Source organism: Lissotriton helveticus, chromosome 6, assembly GCF_964261635.1.
Source record: "Lissotriton helveticus chromosome 6, aLisHel1.1, whole genome shotgun sequence".
Taxonomy (NCBI): Eukaryota; Metazoa; Chordata; class Amphibia; order Caudata; family Salamandridae; genus Lissotriton; species Lissotriton helveticus.
In genome coordinates, this window is record NC_136067.1 from 1,130,760,706 (window position 1) to 1,130,778,455 (window position 17,750).

Consider the following 17,750-nt stretch of genomic DNA (forward strand, 5'->3'; position numbering starts at 1 on the left):
ATCTGGCATGGCGTTTTTCAGCTTACCCCACCAATCTGGTTGCAAGGCAGATTATAACAGTACTGCTGAAAAGGGACTCCCAGACATCCCTGAGGCCATCATTTGCATAGGCCCTGCCCTTCTCTTTGTCCTGCTTCCCACAAAGCAACTCATCTCTGGTAGCAGTATAGATATAGGGGTGGTGAAGAATAATGACAGGGAGGCTGAAAAAGAGAAAGAAAAGTCCCAGAAGTCCTGCAGGCTTCCTTGCTAAATGCAGCTGGACATAGAGCGCACCTTCTTTACTGCAAGGCAAATACGTTAAAAATGTTGAGGAGAGACTAATTGAAAAATACATATTACATGACACAGGACTGGAACCTGCTTTATTATTTTAATTAGTCTTGAAAACAAAGAAGATTTCTCTCCTAAAACTGTTTAAAATATGAAACGCTTCACGAATTTGCGTGTCATCCTTGCGCAGGGGCCATGCTAATCTTCTCTGTATCGTTCCAATTTTAGTATATGTGCTGCCGAAGCGAGCACACTTTATTGATGAACTGACAATGTTTATAAACTCTCTAAATCTACAGTCTCTAGACATAGGGTGGCCTGGCAGAGATGCTCAGATGGCCAGTAAGCATTCAAATCTGAGCCAATGGGCAAAAATGTCTGAAGAGTAGCACTCTATTATTCTTCACTGCATTTGTGGTCCAAGACTTCACACACCGTAAGTATGTAGATTATGTCAGGGTTGCAAAGGCTCATGGTTTGGGCTACAGACAAGGAGCATTGTGACATCACGCTGCCTGTGGAACAGTGATATTAAATGTGAAACAGCTGCACAGTAGGTTAGGTGAAGTGCTCTGAGAGTGGAAAGGCAGCATGCTTGGCTCCCTGGACAAGTTGAGCCTACAACTAGGTGTCTGAATTTTCACCTGTATTGTAATATTAAACCCCTTTTTGTTGTATCCGCCTAATTACTAAGGAGTTCACAAGCTCAGCCCCACACAGACCTGGACCTGATTATGTTAATGTAGACTATTTAAGAAACTGAGCCTGATCTAAAAGATTTCCTTGGATCTAGAACCATTTCGCCTAGATTTTAGGTCCTTCCTTCTCCTAAAGTCCTTTGTACAACTTAGGAAACCCTCACAGAAAAGACTTTCAGGAGGTCAGATGGGTTTCCTTGTGCCTTCAAACACACACACTTTCTAGCCCTCTTAAGGACAAAAGGATGGGTATGTCTACATAGGGCCAGTGGTGCAATGGATAACACGTCTGACTACGGATCAGAAGATTGTAGGTTCGACTCCTATCTGGCTCGGAAGAGTTGTAGGTCCCTGTTTCATTATATTCCTGTGGAATCTTATTTACCTCAGACTTGTTGTAGGTTCAATATTCTCCAGGAGGACTCATCCAGCAGATGTTCCACGGTAGAGCTGCAGTAATAGGACCACGGCTAGTTAAACGTTTCCCATTTGCTGCTGGACTCTATGTGATGGTCGTCACGTGGTGTGCTGCTTTTGTATTTCAACATGGGTCCCTGTTTCTCTTAACTACAAAAAAGCCTGTTGACAAAAGTGTGTGTGCAAGGGTCTGTGGACGCAGGCAGGTGTGTGCAATTGAATGATTACCCATTTAGATGTGTGAGAGGAACAAACCAGCTCCTTGTGGGCTGCAGGCTTACAACTGGTAGCCCCAGTAGCCAGGCAGAAGCACAACTAAGGAGAGAGAGAAAGTTGGTCCATTATTATAGAAGAACCATGAGCATCTTGCCCTGCTACCTTCTTCACCTCTCAGCCACAATCGGCCAAGACCTCTCTATTAGGGTGGAGGGTGAACATTTCTTGGACCTCAGAAACTGAGGGATGTAGACCCAATATGTCTTCCAAGCGCCTAGAGACCTGGTGCCCAATCTGGCATGGTGTTTTTCAGCTTAACCGACCAATCTGGTTGCAAGGCAGATTTTAACAGTACTGCTGAAAGGGACTCCCAGACATCCCTGAGGCCATCATTTGCATAGGCCCTGCCCTTCTCTTTGTCCTGCTTCCCAGAAAGCAACTCATCACTGGTAGCAGTATAGATTTAGGGGTGGTGAAGAATAATGACAGGGAGGCTGAAAAAGAGAAAGAAAAGTCCCAGAAGTCCTGCAGGCTTCCTTGCTAAATGCAGTTGGACCTAGAGCGCACCTTTTTTACTGCAAGGCAAATACATTAAAAATGTTGAGGAGAGACTAATTGAAAAATACATATTACATGACACAGGACTGGAACCTGCTTTATTATTTTAATTAGTCTTGAAAACAAAAAAGATTTCTCTCCTAAAAACTGTTTAAAATATGGAACGCTTCACGAATTTGCGTGTCATCCTTGCGCAGGGGCCATGCTAATCTTCTCTGTATCGTTCCAATTTTAGTATATGTGCTGCCGAAGCGAGCACACTTTATTGATGAACTGACAATGTTTATAAACTCTCTAAATCTACAGTCTCTAGACATAGGGTGGCCTGGCAAAGATGCTCAGATGGCCAGTAAGCATTCAAATCTGAACCAATGGGCAAAAATGTCTGAAGAGTAGCAATCTATTATTCTTCACTGCATTTGTGGTCCAAGACTTCACACACCGTAAGTATGTACATTATGTCAGGGTTGCAAAGGCTCATGGTTTGGGCTACAGACAAGGAGCATTGTGACATCACGCTGCCTGTGGAACAGTGATATTAAAGGTGAAACAGCTGCACAGTAGGTTAGGTGAAGTGCTCTGAGAGTGGAAAGGCAGCATGCCTGGGTCCCCGGACAAGGTGAGCTACGACAAGGTGTCTGAATTTTAACCTGTATTGTAATATTAAACCCCTTTTTGTTGTATCAGCCTAATTACTAAGGAGTTCACTGTTGGGATATAGGCAGGATTTGGCCCTTAGTCCTCTCTCTCTGCGTGTGCATTGGTCCCTCCCCTCCTTTCCATTCATCACGTGACTGTGTAAAAGGGAGACAGACCGGTTACTCTCTGCTTGGTTTCGCTACCGGTCACGTTGTCAAGTCTGTTTGGGTCTCCTTTGCTTCTTCGCCCTTGAGGAGAGTTTTGCTGCTACCGGGTTGGAGATTTATCTCTGGACAGTTCTGAATAGCAGAACGAGGCTTCGTTTCTGCTGCGAGGACAGGACGTCTGTTTTTGGATTGGGACCTTTATACGGGACTACGTAGTGTTTGATCCGGGGAGGGATTTCAACTCACCTGGAATTTCATCTTTGTCTGTACGCGGCTGCGTGCAGTTGTGAGTAACTCGCTGGGAGAATCCTTCCGGGATTATTGTGGAGTCTATCCACCTCGTGTTGTGCTATTGAGGTGTTTTTCACGGACAAGCGGCTTGTTGGTATTTTTGTTTGGCGTGTTGGGTGGCCACTCGTTTTTCGGGAATAATGAAGGGGTTTTTTCTGTCGGTTCAGTGACTTTTTCCCCTTCTTTATTTACTTTTGCCAAATATTCCTCATTTATTTTTGGGATTCCTATCGCCTAAGACAAAGTGGACGTCATTCAAGGTGGAGAAGTTTCCAGTTAAGGAATGTGGAATTCCTCATCAGGTAGGAAGGGGTTGTTGTAAAATCTTGTTCTGGCATGCGCAGAGAGAGAGAGGAGGGGGTCGTGGGGTGAGTTTCATTATCCTTGTCTTTTTTGTCTTTTCTGCAGGGTGGGAGGCGTACATTACCTTCACCTCCGAGATAAGGGGAACTGGAGACGTATCAAGTCCATAGGAGTCTTATCCCTCCCTTTTCTTTCTTTTCTTTACCCTTTCCTCTCCCCTGGCTCAGACGGTAGTGCGTGGAGGCATATGTATTACGCACTGCAGTCTGTGTGGGGGTTGAGGTTTGGGATTGTCGTCGCTCCTGCAGCGTGGATCCAAGTGGGTGACAACTGACATTCGCAAGCTCAGCCCCACACAGACCGGGAACTGATTATGTTAATGCAGACTATTTAAGAAACTTGTTGGGTATGTACATAGGTTTCAGTGAGTTGTCACGAGCGCTATGTTGTTTATAGCTCGTGACAAGCTCGTGTTCTAGGGGTTGCTATGTTGTGATTTAAAGAGCTGGAATGTGGGGAGTTGGGGAAGTGAGAACTGTTGGGCATTACTAGCTTGTACTTTTAGACGAGAGGATGTCAATAAAACTCGTCCACCTTTAACTCATCTTTTGAGCATTATTTCCGGTTTCTGACGCTTCCTACACTGGCGACGGGCGGGATTCGTGACCTGCGATTGAAGAATAAGGAATTTCTTCAAAGTTTGATCCTGCTGCAAAGTTCGTTGGGTTTAAAAAGGATTACCCAGGAGCTGTTTTAACTTTAATGGGAAGCTGAAAGTGAATTTTATCATAACGCTGGAATTTAAAACGGAACCGGCACCTTAAATCAAAGGATTGGAAATATATTTTACTATAACGCTGGAATTTAAAACGGAACCGGCACTTTAAATCAAAGGATTGGAAGTACTCTGTACTTACTTCAAGTAGCATTTTTCGAAATTTGCTTGTCGACTCGTGAACATTCCGTGTTGCGTTGGAGCCGACGTCCGAAAGCCCGCGCCGGAGTGTGAAGGGGTTGAACAAACGTTCCTTCTCTCGCGTCATCACGCGCTGGGGCATTTGAAGTACTGTGTCTCCCGTCATTACGTTTCCATCACGTAAGAGCATTAGAGATTTGAGAGGCCAGTTTCGGAGCTTCAGTATTACTTTCTCTGCGCAACATGAAGGCTGCCACGCGACCTAAACTTTTAGTATATTTACAACGCGAGTAAGGAATATCATACTGCTTGGGAAGGTCTTCAGTGACACGCACACTGCGTGCTCTGACATTTTGACATTCTGACATATTTTTTTTTTTGCTTCCATTATATAATTTTTTTTTTCTCTTATTTTATTTCCTTGCAGTTACTGTACAGTATAAGTTTAAACCTTATTAATCATTATGGCTGGCATTGTTCCTCCCCCATCATTTCTGTCATCTCCTGGTGAACCACCCTTTGCTTGGGAGATTTGGGAACCTGTATTTCTAGCATATGTAGATGTGTTGGAGGAGGGTGAATGTGAGCCAGAGAGGAAATTGTCTCTTTTAAAACATTGTTTGGGGGGCATAGCCTTAAAAGAATTTAAAACATTACCAGTTTTAGTAAATCCAGGGAACATAAATGTGTATGAGTACGCTTCGTTACAGCTAAGTTTAAGGTATGGTAAAAAAAAGAATATTGTCATGGAGAGGTTTATCTTTTATTCACGTAAACAACGTACAGATGAACCTGTAGAAGATTTTGTTTCTGCTTTAAGATCCTTAGCTGTTACGTGCGACTTTGAACATATATCATATGAACAAGTTTTGAGAGATCAGATTCTGATGAGGACTAATAACAAGAAGGTACAAGAACGACTTTGGACAACATCTGATATGTCCCTTAACAATGCTATAGATATTGCAAAGTCGATAGAACACTCAGAGAAGTTTGTCAAGGAGATTAGAGGAAATGACAAAAGTGATGTTTTTAGCATATCTAAAGATCATGATAAGTCAAAGAGAAGTTTCTCACCCAGGAGTGAAAATTCACCCAGGAGTGAATTTTCATATAGAAATGAAAATAAGTTCAGGAATCAAAAACCTGAAAGAAGGGATTCCAAATTACTATGTTTTAGGTGTGGAAGCGATGGACACTTAGCTAATAGTAAAAATTGTCCAGCTTTAGGGAAAACATGTGCTAAATGCAACAAGAAAGGTCATTTCACAAGATACTGTAGGTCATTACCTGGGAAGATGAATTGTATACATGAATGTTGTGGAAATTATCTTTCGGATGATGTAGGAACATTTCAAGTAAACACTGTTATCAATGTGTGTGAGGATGGGGAATGCACAAAATTTCCATCTTGCGTAATTACTATTGATGGCATTGAGTTGGAAATTTTTGTGGACTCTTGTGCATGGTTTACCATTATTTCTTTGAATGTTTTTAGGGAAAAATTCCACAATAGGAAGTTGGTTGTATCAGATGTATCTCCTGGTGGTTACACAGGACATAAGATTGATTTAGTAGGATATTTTATTGCGAACATACAATTTGCTGACCGACATACATCTGGGAAAATTTATGTGTCAAGATCTGGATTATCACTTTTAAGTTGGCCACACCAACACCAATTGGGGATGAAAATTGATCCTAGAGCTGATCCTCCTGTTTATGTTGTGCAACCATTGGCTGAGTCAAGTACCCCTGACAGTAATCTCTTACTAGTAGAGAAGTTACGTAAATCTTATCCTAATGTTTTTAGTGACACGTTAGGTCGTTATAAAGGTTTTGAACATGTCATCAAATTAAACGAGAATGCTACACCTGTGAGACATAGAGTAAGAAATGTTCCCCTGTCTTATAGGATCAAACTTAAAGAAATGTTGAAAGACCTATGTGAGAAAAATATCATTGAACCAATAGAATCTTCACCCTGGGTTTCACCTATTGTAATTTCGGTTAAGTCTTCTGGTGAACTTAGGTTATGCATTGACCTCCGCAGTGTTAATGGTGCCATCTGGGTGGATTCGCATCCTTTACCAAATCTTCATGAGATGGTTTCAACATTGGCTGGTGCACAAGTTTTTTCATGTATCGATCTTGCCAGTGCTTACCATCAGGTTGTACTTGCTGATGAATCTAAAAACATCACTGCATTTATTACACCAGAGGGTTTATATAGATTTTGTCGTATGCCTTTTGGGTTGGCGAGTGCTGCCTCAGTGTTCCAGAGACTTATGAGAGATACTTTGGAGGGGTTGAATGGTGCTATAGCGTTTCAAGACGACATTTTAGTGTACGGAAAAGATGACATAGAACATGACAATAATTTGGAATGTGTGATTGCTGCATTATCGGAAAAAGGGCTTACTCTTCGTCTTGACAAATGCAAATTTAGGCAAAAAGAGGTGGAGTACCTAGGTCACACTATTAGTGGGATGGGAATCAAACCGAAGAAAAATCATGTTGAAAGTATTATAAATGCTCCTGTACCTACATCAAAGGAACAACTAGTGGCTTTTTTAGGCCTTATCGAGTTCTATGCTAAGTTCATTCCAAATTTTTCAGTAAAGGTTGATCCTTTTAGATGCTTATTGAAGAGAAATGCGAAGTTTCTTTGGACGGAGGTAATGACAGAAGCTTTTAAGTCATTGAAATCGTTTGTGGTGAATGCTCCGTGTCTCAAACCTTTTGTTGTGGGTGTGCGATGTATTGTTATGGTAGACGCAAGTTCTTCCGGTTTGGGTGGAGTACTTTTGCAGAAGGATAATGGAAAAGAGTGGGTTGTTGGTTATGCATCAAGAGCTTTGAGAGACGCTGAAAAGAATGATGCTGTCATAGAAAGGGAGTTGTTGGCTTGTGTTTGGGGAGCTGAGCATTTTAGACCTTTCCTATGGGGTACTAAATTTTTAATAAAAACTGACCATAAGCCTTTAGTGTATCTCATGGCTCCGGGTGGAGGCAGAACTATGTCGGCGCGTCTTGCAAGGTTAGCCTCAAGATTGCAATCTTTTCAATGTAAAATTGAGTATGTTCAGGGTAAGGCGAATGTACATGCTGATTGCATGTCGAGATTGATTTCTGACATGAGTTGTCCTGAAGCAGTTATTGAGGATGAGTGTGAGGTTGCTTTTACCTTCCATGATGTCAATTTAGTCTGCGGTGAACGGTTTTCTTTGCAGGAGGATGTTTGGTTGGAAGCAGTGAGTAATGATTTGGAATTGTCCAATGTCAAGAAGTTCCTTGTACATGGTTGGCGGGAACAGAGGAAGTTATCTGGAGATATGATGGGATTTCTTAAGGTTCAAGAGGAACTTGCTGTAGAGGGTGACTTACTTCTTCGTGGAGACAAGATTGTCCCGCCTTTTTCTATTAGGAATATACTTCTTGAAATTGCTCATGAAGGACATTTAGGGATTTCCTTCACCAGAAGACGTTTAAAGGAGTCTTTTTGGTGGCCAGGGATTGATGCTTGTGTGGATCATTTTGTACGTGCGTGTTCTTATTGTTCTAATAGTGATAAGACAGCTGTTGCATTGCGTCCAGAACCTTGTCCGGTTGTTTTGCCTTCTGGTCCCTGGCGGAAATTGGGGTTGGACATCATTGGTCCGTTTAGTTGTTTACCTAAACAGGAAGCTTTTGGTATAGTTCTTATCGATTATTATTCCAAATGGCCAGAGGTCAAGATGGTTAAAGAAGTTACTTCTCATCAGGTAATAGAGTTTTTGGATGAGATTTTTTGTAGAGAGGGTATTCCTCAGGAAGTCGTGACTGACAATGGCCCACAGTTTGTGAGCAAGGAAATGGAACTGTTCTTAGCTAAATGTGGCATTGTTAATAGGAGAATTGCTGTTTTCCATCCTGAAGCGAATGGCCAGGTTGAACGCTTCAACCGTGTGATCAAAGAAGCCATTCAACTTTCTATCAAAGGTAATTTGAATTGGAGGGTTGCGTTACAATCTATGCTGTTGGCTTACAGGACATCACCTAATTCAGTAACATTGGTCACTCCTTTTGAACTCTTAAGAGGTCGGAAGCCTAGTACAAAGTTAGTGCCCTGGTGGTTAAAAAAGAACTTGGCTGGTTTTGAGAATTGTTTGAAAGTAGATTTTGAAGCTGTTCAACATAGGGTTCAGTCATACAAAGATAAGATGAAGCATGATTTGGTAAGGAGATTGGGCTCAGTGTCTGGTCGTTCTGTTAATGTGGGTGATTTTGTTCGCATCAAGAAGAAAGAGGGTGTGAATAAAGGTTTTCCTGTGTGGTCAGCTCCTAGGAAAGTGATTGAGGTTTTTAGAAATGCTGTGCGGGTTGATGGTGGTTCTGTGTGGAATTTGAGCAGAATTTCTGTGTTTAATGGGTTTTGCCAGTCAGAGGAAGACTATGATAGCAATGTTTTTTTGGATGTTGAGGGACAAAGTGATAAAGGAAACTGTGCACATGTTGAACACAATTCAAGCATCACTAGAGCTGCACGTTCTCACCGTATGCCTGTTAGATATAATGACTTTGTGATGAATTAATATTTTATTTTTATTTTTATTTTATTTTTTCAATTCAAGGGGGGAAGGTGTGTTGGGTATGTACATAGGTTTCAGTGAGTTGTCACGAGCGCTATGTTGTTTATAGTTCGTGACAAGCTCGTGTTCTAGGGGTTGCTATGTTGTGATTTAAAGAGCTGGAATGTGGGGAGTTGGGGAAGTGAGAACTGTTGGGCATTACTAGCTTGTACTTTTAGACGAGAGGATGTCAATAAAACTCGTCCACCTTTAACTCATCTTTTGAGCATTATTTCCGGTTCCTGACGCTTCCTACAAAACTGAGCCTGATCTAAAAGATTTCCTTGGATCTAGGACCATTTCGCCTAGATTTTAGGTCCTTCCTTCTCCTAAAGTCCTTTGTACAACTTAGGAAACCCTCACAGAACAGACTTTCAGGAGGTCAGATGGGTTTCCTTGTGCCTTCACACACACACACACACACACACTTTCTAGCCCTCTTAAGGACAAAAGGATGGGTAAGTCTACATAGGGCCAGTGGCGCAATGGATAACGCGTCTGACCACGGATCAGAAGATTGTAGGTTCGACTCCTATCTGGCTCGGAAGAGTTGTAGGTCCCTGTTTCATTATATTCCTGTTTAATTCCTATTTACCTCAGACTTGTTGTAGGTTCAATATTCTCCAGGAGGACTCATCCAGCAGATGTTCTACGGTAGAGCTGCAGTAATAGGACCACGGCTAGTTAAACGTTTCCCATTTGCTGCTGGACTCTATGTGATGGCCGTCACGTGGTGTGCTGCTTTTGTATTTCAACATGGGTCCCTGATTCTCTTAAGTACAAAAAAAGCTTGTTGACAAAAGGGTGTGTGCAAGGGTCTGTGGACGCAGGCAGGTGTGTGCAATGGAATGCTTACCCATTTACATGTGTGAGAGGGACAAACCAGCTCCTTGTGGGCTGCAGGCTTACAACTGGTAGCCCCAGTAGCCAGGCAGAAGCACAGCTAAGGAGAGAGAGGAAGTTAGTCCATTATTAAAGCAGAACCATGAGCATCTTGCCCTGCTACCTTTTTTCCCCTCTCAGCCACGATCGGCCACGATAGGCCAAGACCTCTTTATTAGGGTGGAGGGTGAACATTTCTTGGACCTCAGAAACTGAGGGATGTAGACCCAATATGTCTTCCAAGCGCCTAGAGACCTGGGGCCCAATCTGGCATGGTGTTTTTCAGCTTACCCGACCAATCTGGTTGCAAGGCAGATTTTAACAGTACTGCTGAAAGGGACTCCCAGACATCCCTGAGGCCATCATTTGCATAGGCCCTGCCCTTCTCTTTGTCCTGCTTCCCACAAAGCAACTCATCACTGGTAGCAGTATAGATTTAGGGGTGGTGAAGAATAATGACAGGGAGGCTGAAAAAGAGAAAGAAAAGTCCCAGAAGTCCTGCAGGCTTCCTTGCTAAATGCAGGTGGACATAGAGCGCACCTTTTTTACTGCAAGGCAAATACATTAAAAATGTTGAGGAGAGACTAATTGAAAAATACATATTACATGACACAGGACTGGAACCTGCTTTATTATTTTAATTAGTCTTGAAAACAAAAAAGATTTCTCTCCTAAAAACTGTTTAAAATATGGAACGCTTCACGAATTTGCGTGTCATCCTTGCGCAGGGGCCATGCTAATCTTCTCTGTATCGTTCCAATTTTAGTATATGTGCTGCCGAAGCGAGCACACTTTATTGATGAACTGACAATGTTTATAAACTCTCTAAATCTACAGTCTCTAGACATAGGGTCGCCTGGCAGAGATGCTCAGATGGCCAGTAAGCATTCAAATCTGAACCAATGGGCAAACATGTCTGAAGAGTAGCAATCTATTATTCTTCACTGCATTTGTGGTCCAAGACTTCACACACCGTAAGTATGTAGATTATGTCAGGGTTGCAAAGGCTCATGGTTTGGGCTACAGACAAGGAGCATTGTGACATCACGCTGCCTGTGGAACAGTGATATTAAAGGTGAAACAGCTGCACAGTAGGTTAGGTGAAGTGCTCTGAGAGTGGAAAGGCAGCATGCCTGGGTCCCCGGACAAGGTGAGCCTACGACAAGGTGTCTGAATTTTATCCTGTATTGTAATATTAAACCCCTTTTTGTTGTATCCGCCTAATTACTAAGGAGTTCACAAGCTCAGCCCCACACAGACCGGGAACTGATTATGTTAATGCAGACTATTTAGGAAACTGAGCCTGATCTAAAAGATTTCCTTGGATCTAGGACCATTTCGCCTAGATTTTAGGTCCTTCCTTCTCCTAAAGTCCTTTGTACAACTTAGGAAACCCTCACAGAACAGATTTTCAGGAGGTCAGAAGGGTTTCCTTGTGCCTTCACACACACACACTTTCTAGCCCTCTTAAGGACAAAAGGATGGGTATGTCTACATAGGGCCAGTGGTGCAATGGATAACGCGTCTGACTACGGATCAGAAGATTGTAGGATCGACTCCTATCTGGCTTGGAAGAGTTGTAGGTCCCTGTTTCATTATATTCCTGTGGAATCTTATTTACCTCAGACTTGTTGTAGGTTCAATATTCTCCAGGAGGACTCATCCAGCAGATGTTCCACGGTAGAGCTGCAGTAATAGGACCACGGCTAGTTAAACGTTTCCCATTTGCTGCTGGACTCTATGTGATGGCCGTCACGTGGTGTGCTGCTTTTGTATTTCAACATGGGTCCCTGATTCTCTTAACTACAAAAAAAGCTTGTTGACAAAAGTGTGTGTGCAAGGGTCTGTGGACGCAGGCAGGTGTGTGCAATTGAATGCTTACCCATTTCCATGTGTGAGAGGGACAAACCAGCTCCTTGTGGGCTGCAGGCTTACAACTGGTAGCCCCAGTAGCCAGGCAGAAGCACAGCTAAGGAGAGAGAGAAAGTTGGTCCATTATTACAGAAGAACCATGAGCATCTTGCCCTGCTACCTTCTTCCCCTCTCAGCCACGATCGGCCAAGACCTCTCTATTAGGGTGGAGGGTGAACATTTCTTGGACCTCAGAAACTGAGGGATGTAGACCCAATATGTCCTTCAAGCGCCTAGAGACCTGGTGCCCAATCTGGCATGGTGTTTTTCAGCTTACCCCACCAATCTGGTTGCAAGGCAGATTATAACAGTACTGCTGAAAAGGGACTCCCAGACATCCCTGAGGCCATCATTTGCCTAGGCCCTGCCCTTCTCTTTGTCCTGCTTCCCACAAAGCAACTCATCTCTGGTAGCAGTATAGATATAGGGGTGGTGAAGAATAATGACAGGGAGGCTGAAAAAGAAAGGGAAAAGTCCCAGAAGTCCTGCAGGCTTCCTTGCTAAATGCAGCTGGACATAGAGCGCACCTTCTTTACTGCAAGGCAAATACATTAAAAATGTTGAGGAGAGACTAATTGAAAAATACATATTACATGACACAGGACTGGAACCTGCTTTATTATTTTAATTAGTCTTGAAAACAAAGAAGATTTCTCTCCTAAAACTGTTTAAAATATGGAACGCTTCACGAATTTGCGTGTCATCCTTGCGCAGGGGCCATGCTAATCTTCTCTGTATCGTTCCAATTTTAGTATATGTGCTGCCGAAGCGAGCACACTTTATTGATGAACTGACAATGTTTATAAACTCTCTAAATCTACAGTCTCTAGACATAGGGTGGCCTGGCAGAGATGCTCAGATGGCCAGTAAGCATTCAAATCTGAGCCAATGGGCAAAAATGTCTGAAGAGTAGCACTCTATTATTCTTCACTGCATTTGTGGTCCAAGACTTCACACACCGTAAGTATGTAGATTATGTCAGGGTTGCAAAGGCTCATGGTTTGGGCTACAGACAAGGAGCATTGTGACATCACGCTGCCTGTGGAACAGTGATATTAAAGGTGAAACAGCTGCACAGTAGGTTAGGTGAAGTGCTCTGAGAGTGGAAAGGCAGCATGCCTGGGTCCCCGGACAAGGTGAGCCTACGACAAGGTGTCTGAATTTTCACCTGTATTGTAATATTAAACCCCTTTTTGTTGTATCCGCCTAATTACTAAGGAGTTCACAAGCTCAGCCCCACACAGACCTGGACCTGATTATGTTAATGCAGACTATTTAAGAAACTGAGCCTGATCTAAAAGATTTCCTTGGATCTAGAACCATTTCGCCTAGATTTTAGGTCCTTCCTTCTCCTAAAGTCCTTTGTACAACTTAGGAAACCCTCACAGAAAAGACTTTCAGGAGGTCAGATGGGTTTCCTTGTGCCTTCACACACACACACTTTCTAGCCCTCTTAAGGACAAAAGGATGGGTATGTCTACATAGGGCCAGTGGCGCAATGGATAACGCGTCTGACTACGGATCAGAAGATTGTAGGTTCGACTCCTATCTGGCTCGGAAGAGTTGTAGGTCCCTGTTTCATTATATTCCTGTGGAATCTTATTTACCTCAGACTTGTTGTCGGTTCAATATTCTCCAGGAGGACTCATCCAGCAGATGTTCCACGGTAGAGCTGCAGTAATAGGACCACGGCTAGTTAAACGTTTCCCATTTGCTGCTGGACTCTATGTGATGGCCGTCACGTGGTGTGCTGCTTTTGTATTTCAACATGGGTTCCTGATTCTCTTAACTACAAAAAAAGCTTGTTGACAAAAGTGTGTGTGCAAGGGTCTGTGGACGCAGGCAGGTGTGCGCAATTGAATGATTACCCATTTACATGTGTGAGAGGGACAAACCAGCTCCTTGTGGGCTGCATGTTTACAACTGGTAGCCCCAGTAGCCAGGCAGAAGCACAGCTAAGGAGAGAGAGAAAGTTGGTCCATAATCAGAGAAGCACCATGAGCATCTTGCCCTGCTACCTTCTTCCCCTCTCAGCCACGATCGGCCAAGACCTCTCTATTAGGGTGGAGGGTGAACATTTCTTCGACCTCAGAAACTGAGGGATGTAGACCCAATATGTCCTTCAAGCGCCTAGAGACCTGGTGCCCAATCTGGCATGGTGTTTTCCAGCTTACCCCACCAATCTGGTTGCAAGGCACATTATAACAGTACTGCTGAAAAGGGACTCCCAGACATCCCTGAGGCCATTATTTGCATAGGCCCTGCCCTTCTCTTTGTCCTGCTTCCCACAAAGCAACTCATCTCTGGTAGCAGTATAGATACAGGGGTGGTGAAGAATAATGACAGGGAGGCTGAAAAAGAGAAAGAAAAGTCCCAGAAGTCCTGCAGGCTTCCTTGCTAAATGCAGCTGGACATAGAGCACACCTTCTTTACTGCAAGGCAAATACATTAAAAATGTTGAGGAGAGACTAATTGAAAAATACATATTACATGACACAGGACTGGAACCTGCTTTATTATTTTAATTAGTCTTGAAAACAAGGAAGATTTCTCTCCTAAAAACTGTTTAAAATATGGAACGCTTCACGAATTTGCGTGTCATCCGTGTGCAAGGGCCATGCTAATCTTCTCTGTATCGTTCCAATTTTAGTATATGTGCTGCCGAAGCGAGCACACTTTATTGATGAACTGACAATGTTTATAAACTCTCTAAATCTACAGTCTCTAGACATAGGGTGGCCTGGCAGAGATGCTCAGATGGCCAGTAAGCATTCAAATCTGAGCCAATGGGCAAAAATGTCTGAAGAGTAGCAATCTATTATTCTTCACTGTATTTGTGGTCCAAGACTTCACACACCGTAAGTATGTAGATTATGTCAGGGTTGCAAAGGCTCATGGTTTGGGCTACAGACAAGGAGCATTGTGACATCACGCTGCCTGTGGAACAGTGATATTAAAGGTGAAACATTTGCACAGTAGGTTAGGTGAAGTGCTCTGAGAGTGGAAAGGCAGCCTGCTTGGGTCCCTGGACAAGGTGAGCCTACGACAAGGTGTCTTAATTTTCACCTGTATTGTAATATTAAACCCCTTTTTGTTGTATCCGCCTAATTACTAAGGAGTTCACAAGCTCAGCCCCACACAGACCTGGACCTGATTATGTTAATGTAGACTATTTAAGAAACTGAGCCTGATCTAAAAGATTTCCTTGGATCTAGAACCATTTCGCCTAGATTTTAGGTCTTTCCTTCTCCTAAAGTCCTTTGTACAACTTAGGAAACCCTCACAGAAAAGACTTTCAGGAGGTCAGATGGGTTTCCTTGTGCCTTCATACACACACACTTTCTAGCCCTCTTAAGGACAAAAGGATGGGTATGTCTACATAGGGCCAGTGGCGCAATGGATAACGCGTCTGACTACGGATCAGAAGATTGTAGGTTCGACTCCTATCTGGCTAGGAAGAGTTGTAGGTCCCTGTTTCATTATATTCCTGTGGAATCTTATTTACCTCAGACTTGTTGTAGGTTCAATATTCTCCAGGAGGACTCATCCAGCAGATGTTCCACGGTAGAGCTGCAGTAATAGGACCATGGCTAGTTAAACGTTTCCCATTTGCTGCTGGACTCTATGTGATGGCCGTCACGTGGTGTGCTGCTTTTGTATTTCAACATGGGTCCCTGATTCTCTTAACTACAAAAAAAGCTTGTTGACAAAAGTGTGTGTGCAAGGGTCTGTGGACGCAGGCAGGTGTGTGCAATTGAATGCTTACCCATTTCCATGTGTGAGAGGGACAAACCAGCTCCTTGTGGGCTGCAGGCTTACAACTGGTAGCCCCAATAGCCAGGCAGAAGCACAGCTAAGGAGAGAGAAGAACCATGAGAATCTTGCCCTGCTACCTTCTTCCCCTCTCAGCCACGATCGGCCACGATCGGCCAAGACCTCTCTATTAGGGTGGAGGGTGAACATTTCTTGGACCTCAGAAACTGAGGGATGTAGACCCAATATGTCCTTCAAGCGCCTAGAGACCTGGTGCCCAATCTGGCATGGTGTTTTTCAGCTTACCCCACCAATCTGGTTGCAAGGCAGATTATAACAGTACTGCTGAAAAGGGACTCCCAGACATCCCTGAGGCCATCATTTGCATAGGCCCTGCCCTTCTCTTTGTCCTTCTTCCCACAAAGCAACTCATCTCTGGTAGCAATATAGATATAGGGGTGGTGAAGAATAATGACAGGGAGGCTGAAAAAGAGAAAGAAAAGTCCCAGAAGTCCTGCAGGCTTCCTTGCTAAATGCAGCTGGACATAGAGCGCACCTTCTTTACTGCAAGGCAAATATATTAAAAATGTTGAGGAGAGACTAATTGAAAAATACATATTACATGACACAGGACTGGAACCTGCTTTATTATTTTAATTAGTCTTGAAAACAAAGAAGATTTCTCTCCTAAAACTGTTTAAAATATGAAACGCTTCACGAATTTGCGTGTCATCCTTGCGCAGGGGCCATGCTAATCTTCTCTGTATCGTTCCAATTTTAGTATATGTGCTGCCGAAGCGAGCACACTTTATTGATGAACTGACAATGTTTATAAACTCTCTAAATCTACAGTCTCTAGACATAGGGTGGCATGGCAGAGATGCTCAGATGGCCAGTAAGCATTCAAATCTGAGCCAATGGGCAAAAATGTCTGAAGAGTAGCACTCTATTATTCTTCACTGCATTTGTGGTCCAAGACTTCACACACCGTAAGTATGTAGAATATGTCAGGGTTGCAAAGGCTCATGGTTTGGGCTACAGACAAGGAGCATTGTGACATCACGCTGCCTGTGGAACAGTGATATTAAATGTGAAACAGCTGCACAGTAGGTTAGGTGAAGTGCTCTGAGAGTGGAAAGGCAGCATGCGTGGGTCCCTGGACAAGGTGAGCCTACGACAAGGTGTCTGAATTTTCACCTGTATTGTAATATTAAACCCCTTTTTGTTGTATCCGCCTAATTACTAAGGAGTTCACAAGCTCAGCCCCACACAGACCTGGACCTGATTATGTTAATGTAGACTATTTAAGAAACTGAGCCTGATCTAAAAGATTTCCTTGGATCTAGAACCATTTCGCCTAGATTTTAGGTCCTTCCTTCTCCTAAAGTCCTTTGTACAACTTAGGAAACCCTCACAGAAAAGACTTTCAGGAGGTCAGATGGGTTTCCTTGTGCCTTCACACACACACACTTTCTAGCCCTCTTAAGTACAAAAGGATGGGTATGTCTACATAGGGCCAGTGGCGCAATGGATAACGCGTCTGACTACGGATCAGAAGATTGTAGGTTCGACTCCTATCTGGCTTGGAAGAGTTGTAGGTCCCTATTTCATTATATTCCTGTGGAATCTTATTTACCTCAGACTTGTTGTAGGTTCAATATTCTCCAGGAGGACTCATCCAGCAGATGTTCCACGGTAGAGCTGCAGTAATAGGACCACGGCTAGTTAAACGTTTCCCATTTGCTGCTGGACTCTATGTGATGGCCGTCACGTGGTGTGCTGCTTTTGTATTTCAACATGGGTCCCTGTTTCTCTTAACTACAAAAAAAGCCTGTTGACAAAAGTGTGTGTGCAAGGGTCTGTGGACGCAGGCAGGTGTGTGCAATTGAATGATTACCCATTTAGATGTGTGAGAGGAACAAACCAGCTCCTTGTGGGCTGCAGGCTTACGACTGGTAGCCCCAGTAGCCAGGCAGAAGCACAGCTAAGGAGAGAGAGAAAGTTGGTCCATTATTATAGAAGAACCATGAGCATCTTGCCCTGCTACCTTCTTCCCCTCTCAGCCACGATCGGCCAAGACCTCTCTATTAGGGTGGAGGGTGAACATTTCTTGTAC

General features: G+C 43.5%; 10 non-coding genes across 10 annotated transcripts; 4 read left to right on the forward strand and 6 right to left on the reverse strand.

Moving 5' to 3' along the window:
* Nucleotides 1-418: 418 nt before the first annotated feature.
* LOC144765100 (U6 spliceosomal RNA) lies at nt 419-525 on the reverse strand. Its single transcript, XR_013597114.1, has one exon. It is a non-coding gene; the product is annotated as a U6 spliceosomal RNA (small nuclear RNA).
* A 708-nt stretch (nt 526-1,233) lies between these two features.
* TRNAR-ACG (transfer RNA arginine (anticodon ACG)) lies at nt 1,234-1,306 on the forward strand. Its single transcript has one exon. It is a non-coding gene; the product is annotated as a tRNA-Arg (tRNA).
* Nucleotides 1,307-2,314: 1,008 nt separating this feature from the next.
* Nucleotides 2,315-2,421, reverse strand: LOC144764965 (U6 spliceosomal RNA). The gene has a single exon (XR_013596986.1). It is a non-coding gene; the product is annotated as a U6 spliceosomal RNA (small nuclear RNA).
* Nucleotides 2,422-9,559: 7,138 nt separating this feature from the next.
* On the forward strand, nt 9,560-9,632 carry TRNAR-ACG (transfer RNA arginine (anticodon ACG)). The gene has a single exon. It is a non-coding gene; the product is annotated as a tRNA-Arg (tRNA).
* Nucleotides 9,633-10,653: 1,021 nt separating this feature from the next.
* On the reverse strand, nt 10,654-10,760 carry LOC144764966 (U6 spliceosomal RNA). Its single transcript, XR_013596987.1, has one exon. It is a non-coding gene; the product is annotated as a U6 spliceosomal RNA (small nuclear RNA).
* Nucleotides 10,761-12,550: 1,790 nt separating this feature from the next.
* On the reverse strand, nt 12,551-12,657 carry LOC144764967 (U6 spliceosomal RNA). Its single transcript, XR_013596988.1, has one exon. It is a non-coding gene; the product is annotated as a U6 spliceosomal RNA (small nuclear RNA).
* Nucleotides 12,658-13,365: 708 nt separating this feature from the next.
* Nucleotides 13,366-13,438, forward strand: TRNAR-ACG (transfer RNA arginine (anticodon ACG)). Its single transcript has one exon. It is a non-coding gene; the product is annotated as a tRNA-Arg (tRNA).
* A 1,010-nt stretch (nt 13,439-14,448) lies between these two features.
* Nucleotides 14,449-14,555, reverse strand: LOC144765331 (U6 spliceosomal RNA). Its single transcript, XR_013597332.1, has one exon. It is a non-coding gene; the product is annotated as a U6 spliceosomal RNA (small nuclear RNA).
* Nucleotides 14,556-16,332: 1,777 nt separating this feature from the next.
* Nucleotides 16,333-16,439, reverse strand: LOC144765102 (U6 spliceosomal RNA). The gene has a single exon (XR_013597116.1). It is a non-coding gene; the product is annotated as a U6 spliceosomal RNA (small nuclear RNA).
* Nucleotides 16,440-17,147: 708 nt separating this feature from the next.
* Nucleotides 17,148-17,220, forward strand: TRNAR-ACG (transfer RNA arginine (anticodon ACG)). Its single transcript has one exon. It is a non-coding gene; the product is annotated as a tRNA-Arg (tRNA).
* Nucleotides 17,221-17,750: the final 530 nt, after the last annotated feature.